Raw genomic sequence first — 6,384 nt, 5'->3', positions numbered from 1 at the left:
GTAGCAGCAGCAGTAGCGGCAGCAGTAGCGGCAGCAGTAGCGGCAGCAGTAGCGGCAGCAGTAGCGGCAGCAGTAGCGGCAGCAGTAGCGGTAGCAGTAGCGGTAGCAGTAGCAGTAACAGTAGCAGTAGTGAGAGTATCGTTATATGTCCGCTCTAGGAGATCTCAATAGAACCTTCAATCTCTTCAAATGGTTCTTTAGGGAGAAGACATTCAATTTCGCGACATCAAAGTTCGCGGTCGTTATTTTTCGCGAGTCTTTAAGTTCGCGAAATTTAAAGACCCGCGAAAATAACGGAAAATAAGGTATAAAGAATTACTAATATAAAGTAAGTGCTGTCAAATCCTTAATTTCAGCGTCTAAAACCCGTCCAAATGAGTTCAACCTGCAAAATAATACCAAAGGCCTTCTCGACTGGATTGTGACCAACTCGCAAATACCCGCGGAAGACAAGAAGAACCTCGAGTACACAGTTTTAAATCAATGATTTGAAAAAGCTTCTGATATATATAAACATGGCGAGCATCGCGATTATGGTTGGTGGGGTTGTGTTGAACGCCACGGTTTTTATCGGAGGTAATTATCTGGCGAGGACGCTTGGCAGGGGCGACAAAGCTGCACTTGAAGAAAAAAAGCGCCATGACAAAGCTCTCGAGGTGTACCAAGCGGCTTACGCCAAATACACGCGCGACCGCACCAAACTTCTCGACTGGATTGCGACTAACGCTGAAACAAAGGTGGAGGCCAAACAGAACTTCACCAACACTGACTATGCCTTCAAACTCTACAACCAGGCGCATCCTGACGAACGAATGATACCCCCCAAAGAGCCCAAGTTCTCAGATTTCTGCAAGCAACAGAAAAATGGTGAACTCATGTTCGTGGGCGCCGGGGCGCTCGCTCTGGGCTACGCAGCCTTCCGGTTCCTTTAAACTTTTTTACGCCTTACTTATAGTAGCGCAATGGACGACAAACTCGCAAAGATATACTACGGCCCCGGGGGCTACTGCAAAGGTATCGCCGCGATAAAAGAATTAGCCGAAGCCGCCAAGGTACCCGAAGAAACCGCAAAAAGGTGGCTGATCAAGCAAGCGCTCTGGCAGATATTCCTCCCCGCGCCGAGGCGAATTCCTCGGCCGAAATTCGACGTTCCCACACCCAATGCGGTCCACCAGGCGGACCTTCTTTTTCTGCCGCACGACAAGCTCCCTCGTGGCCGCAAAGTTTTCAAATACGCGCTGACCGTTGTTGACGTGGCCAACCGCTACAAAGAGGCCGAACCCCTGATGAGGTCGCCCAGGCCTTTCAGAAGATTTACAAACGCTCGCCTCTGAAATGGCCTGAAATGCTGCAGGTTGACCCCGGGCGCGAATTCATGGGTGCTGTCACAAAAGAGATGGAAAAGCACAAAGCATATATCCGGCGCGGACGCGTTGACATTCACCGCGACCAGGCCATTGTTGAACGTTTCAACCGCACCCTGGCTGAGCGCTTGCTCGGGCACCAGTACGCCGTGGAAATGCGACTCCCTGAGGGCCAGCGGTCCACTGCCTGGACCAAAAGACTCCCAGAAGTTGTTTCGGCTTTGAACAACGAGGTAACAAGCCTTATCAGCAAGAAACCCGCCGTTGCCATCAAAGAAAAAGCTGTTTATGCAAGGCCATCGACATCTTATTCAAGGCCTGTTGGAAAAAGCGAAAAAAATACTCCCCTCCCTTGTCCAAGTTCGTTATCTCTACCAGCCCGGAGAGCTTGAAGGCGGTGTAAAAAGAGCTACAGGTCCAATCTGGTCTTTGAAAGTTTTCAGCATTGAAAGATCTTTCACCAAACCGGATCAACCCGTTCTCTACTATTTGCACGACGGTCCCAAGCGCGGCTTCGTGCGTGAAGAACTGCTCGTTGTCCCTCCAAACACACAGTTACCCCCTGAGCAACTATGAAACTTCGGCTTCTAACTTTCTAAGTTCATCATCCGTTAATGTTGGCAATATATGCATGCTGGTGTGCCCGTAAGCTTTTGTATGGATACCATCGTCACCTATCCATCGCTTTGAATCAAATGGCGAAAGCGAAATTTTGTTTAGATGCATGCCGTAGATCTCGTGTCCCTCGCTTCGAAGAATGTTCATTCCATGCCTTAGCTACTTCGCACCAAAAAGCGTTTCCTTGTACTGTTCATGCATTATTTGTTTCTTGACAACGTTCTTTTTTACGCCCTTTGCTTTTTTGATATTTATTTCGTCCGCCTTCAGGATAGAGTACATTTTCGGTCTCAGACACACACACTCTGCTATGGGGTTCCGGCACATTCGTCTTTCATTTTGCCCAAGACCTTTTTGTTGATGTTTGAGTGGAGTGGATGCTCCTTTCGATGTCTTTGAAGACGTCATCCGTTTCGATCTCAAGCAGAAGGCTGTCGGTGTCTGTGTACAAGAGCTCGCACCTTGAGCCGTATTGTTTTTTTAGCTCGTTGTAAAAGAAGTCGTACATCAGGATCTTGCTGTTGTCAAGGATCGTCATCTCCGTGTAGACCGCCTTGTTGAGAAGCAGCTTGCTTTTTCGCATGTCGATTCCGACCAGGTCGTTTGAGAAGAAAACGTGCCTTGAGAACAAAGGGCTGGCAACCAGTTTCCTTATTTTCTTCGTCTCATTGGTGCGCACTATTTTTATGTCAACACGGTTGCGCAGGTTTTCCATGGTTTTGCCGAAAACAGAGTTATTCATGAGCTTGTAAAAGTTCTTTTCAAAGTCGCTCTTTGCGTTTTTCCTGAATTCCGTGTTCATCCGGATGTACGGCTCCATCCAGCATTCTTGTTCGAACTCCAACACCCTGTGCACGCGCTTCAGTTTCATGCCCTGCTTCAGATAAAACTGCAAGTTTCTGTACTGCACGACGTAGTTCTTTTTGTCCTAAAGCGTCAGCAGCAGCTTCTTGCTGTCCGGGGGTTTCAGCTCCAGGTCTTCCATCAACCTCTTTTGGTAGGCCGACATCCACTCCTTTTTCACGGCCTTTTTCTCCGGCGCCAGGGGATAGCTGTTGTGCTCCTCATGCAGTTCTGCTGGATATTCAAGATCAACCTCAAGAATCCAACCATTCTTTGCATTTTCTTTTTTCTTCAGGATCTCCTCCTCTGTGGGCATAACACGTTTCCATTTGAAATCTCTTTTCGGGAGGGGCTTGCTCATTGCCCATCCGTGAAGGTTGTTTGCGTCGAGATACATGATGTATTTTTTTGGCTTGCTTGGGTCATAGTCCGGTACTTGCGGGTTGTTTGCCTTAGTGTATCTCTTGCTTACCATGGAGATTCCGCACCGCATTCCCCTTTCCACGAATAGATGCATTTCAAGATCTGTGAATAACTCAAGCTCGACCCCCGTCTTTTTCAAGAGCGCGTCCCAGCTCAGGCCTGGCGACGTGAAATAATGCGCCGGATCTAACTCGTACTGCTCTTGGCACAGGTTTCGGAAGTTCTCAAAAACATCCGCCAGCAGCGCGACATCCGTTTTCACGTAAAGATCGTGATAATCGCCCAGCGTTTTGCATTCGAAAGCCCCCCAGACGGTCTGCGCGTGCGCGTACTCTTCGTCTGTTATGTGCTCGTCGTTCAGCTTGCTGTAAAACTTCTCTTTGTCCGGAAGCCTTGTCTCGCCGAATCTTCCCCATAAGTCCATGTACTCGTAAGGGTAGATCCCTTTTTTGTAAAGCAGGTCGCTGCCTTTTGAAATCGTTGATGTTATTTTGAATGACTCCTTCGGTGTTGTGCTTACAAGTGAATCAAGGCTTCCTTGCAAAAAGTTCAAGCTGTCGATGAAACGCAGACCTCCGACTGAAAATGTGATGTATTTCTCCATGTTGTTGGCGATGCATTTCACCTCTTTCTGCGGCTGCGACATCGCTTGCATTAAATGGTGTGCGTCGTAGCCCCTACAGTTGTGGAATACAACTGGCATTTGGTCCGTCTTGGGATTTATTCGCAATTTCTTATTGCATTCGCTGTGCGCGGCTCCGCGGTACCTGTTCGTTATGTGACAATGGTCCTTTACTGCGTCTCTGAAGTTTTTCTGAAGTAAAGGGTTTCCACAGTACTTACAATTTTCCTGTGATTTTGCTTCCAACTGCTCTTTTTTGTCTGCCAGTCTTTTTAGCCTTTGAACACCCCATTTCTGCTCTTTTTGTGCCATGTAAAAACATTTTTTGTGGCCTTGACCCCAATAACTGCATTTTTCACTGCCTTCTTCACCGGCTTCTTCAATGTTCCAAACAGGTAAAGAATCTAAGAATTCGTCTTTTATCAGACTTTTGTTACAAATGTGGCAATCAGTTGCTTTTTTGAATTTTTCCCAGTCTTCAGCCGTCATCACAATCGGCTTTGGTGCGGCCAAACTCTCTCTTATTTTCTCCTCTTCCTGCAGAATGTCACTTAGAAAAGTTCCCACCGCGTTTTCGCCCCTGTAAACCTTTGACCCTGAAACCTCTCCGTCGCTTCTCACAACCATGTAAGAATAGCCGCATGCCTCATGCCTTTGGGTCTTCTCTGTGTAGCTTGTTTGCTCTCTCTCTGGCCCACGCTCACAGCCCGGAATCTTCCTGACTAAAGCCTCGAAGTCCGCATAAATAACGTAGGGCATCTTCATCTCTTTGTGATGGTTTTGAAAGGAAAGGGTGTTTTTCCCCTCCTCTGGCATTTCAATCCTTGTCGGCCTGCCGTTCGCACCAATGCAATATTTTTTGTGGTCCTCGAGCAAGTTAGCTTTTGTGAAACGCGATAAGGACATCAAGCAATAGTGGGTTCTATTATTCAATGACTTATCAAACAACAGAGCGCTCACCCGTTTTACAAAACAATAGTGTTTTGTTTCCCCTGACTCAATTAATATCAGGTTTACCTGTTTCACATTCTTTTCTTCTCTTCTGCCGCTAAACCTGAGCAGGAACACATTGTTGTTTTCATAGCCAAATACGGTTATTGCGAGGTTTTTGTTTTGTGCCTCAAGCTTGTCTATCTGCTTTACCGGTGTTGGGAAATCGATTCCTTGGTAGTTAATACCGTCGTTAACCGGATAGCTGCTTGGTCTATATGGGTTCTTCCCTTTCGGTGCAGGAGATAAAGCAGCTCTGAGAGCCCACTTCAGGCATTGGTTGTCTCTGTTTTTCACGTTGATTATTGCCTTCTTATTTGCCAGCCAAGCTGGAAGAGGCAAATAGGTTCCTCCGGGAATTGGATGATAGATTTCGACATCTACGTATGCAATCGTTATTCTTTCAACTTCCCATCCTGATCCCTTCTCTGACCAGTGCTCTATTTTTCCTTTTGTGTTTTCAATAAATTCGTCAAATTTTTGCTCTATCTGGGCCTTATCAGGCCTCATGAAAAGGTGCGGTTGGTTATTTTTGTCACGAAAAAAGTGCCTTATGTCTTGCGTTTTTCCGTGTCTTTCTCTTGAAAACTTTACTTCTAACGCAAAACTTACTTTTGCGCTTTTTAACCTTTGGACTTCTTGTTCAGCCAAATCGGTGAACTTTTCTTTATTTTCTCTTGCGAACATCAAGAGATCTTTTTTGTTTGGATTTCTTTCGGATACATCCATTCTCCATGTACGAAGTTAAGATCTGGGGAATTATATTGATATGTTTGGAATCCGTCATATGATGGATGTTTTTCTGGTTCTAATGGTTCACGTTGGTTTCAGTTTTCCCTCATGGGTATTGGGCCGTAAAACATTTGCAGAACATCGGACGAATATCTTGCGGCTGCCATCTCGGCGTATATACTTGTGCAGATACTTCTTCAATAGGAAATATTTCTGTGACACTTCTTGTTACACGCGTGACCCTTCTTATCGCATGACGCCGATGCTTCGGAATCGGAACAATACCCTGCTGACCCTGCATATCCGATCCGCCCTTTTTTTCATGTTGTGTTACACACACACACATAGAGACTACTGGTTCTGTGCACAGCATGTGTAAACAGAACTGTTTTCAGCTGCTGAAACGACTCCCACCGTTAAAACCGGGTGGGGTGGGTGGGATTTACACATGCTGTCACAGAATCAGTAGTCTCTATGTGTGTGAATTAATGCAAGCATTCGCCAAGACAGCTACCTTTTTGTATTGGAGTAAGTGATCAGAAATTTCTAGAACAGTTTGAAGAACGATGTGACATTGTGCTTTTGAAAGATAAACAATTAAAAAAGAATAATTGTTGTCTTCTCCAAGACCCTTGTAATAATCTGCCATATTTTGACAAAGGGGCTAATTAAATATTGTTTAATTTTGTCTTTGTCAACAAGACTGAGCGACTTTGGACAATTATCATTTTGGACGGAACAGGATTTCACAATGTCCTGTTAACAATTATTAATAAATATTCTAATTTGAAT

This window comes from Orbicella franksi, chromosome 8, assembly GCF_964199315.1.
Source record: "Orbicella franksi chromosome 8, jaOrbFran1.1, whole genome shotgun sequence".
In the NCBI taxonomy this organism is placed as follows: domain Eukaryota; kingdom Metazoa; phylum Cnidaria; class Anthozoa; order Scleractinia; family Merulinidae; genus Orbicella; species Orbicella franksi.
Note: the sequence above shows the minus strand (reverse complement) of the source record.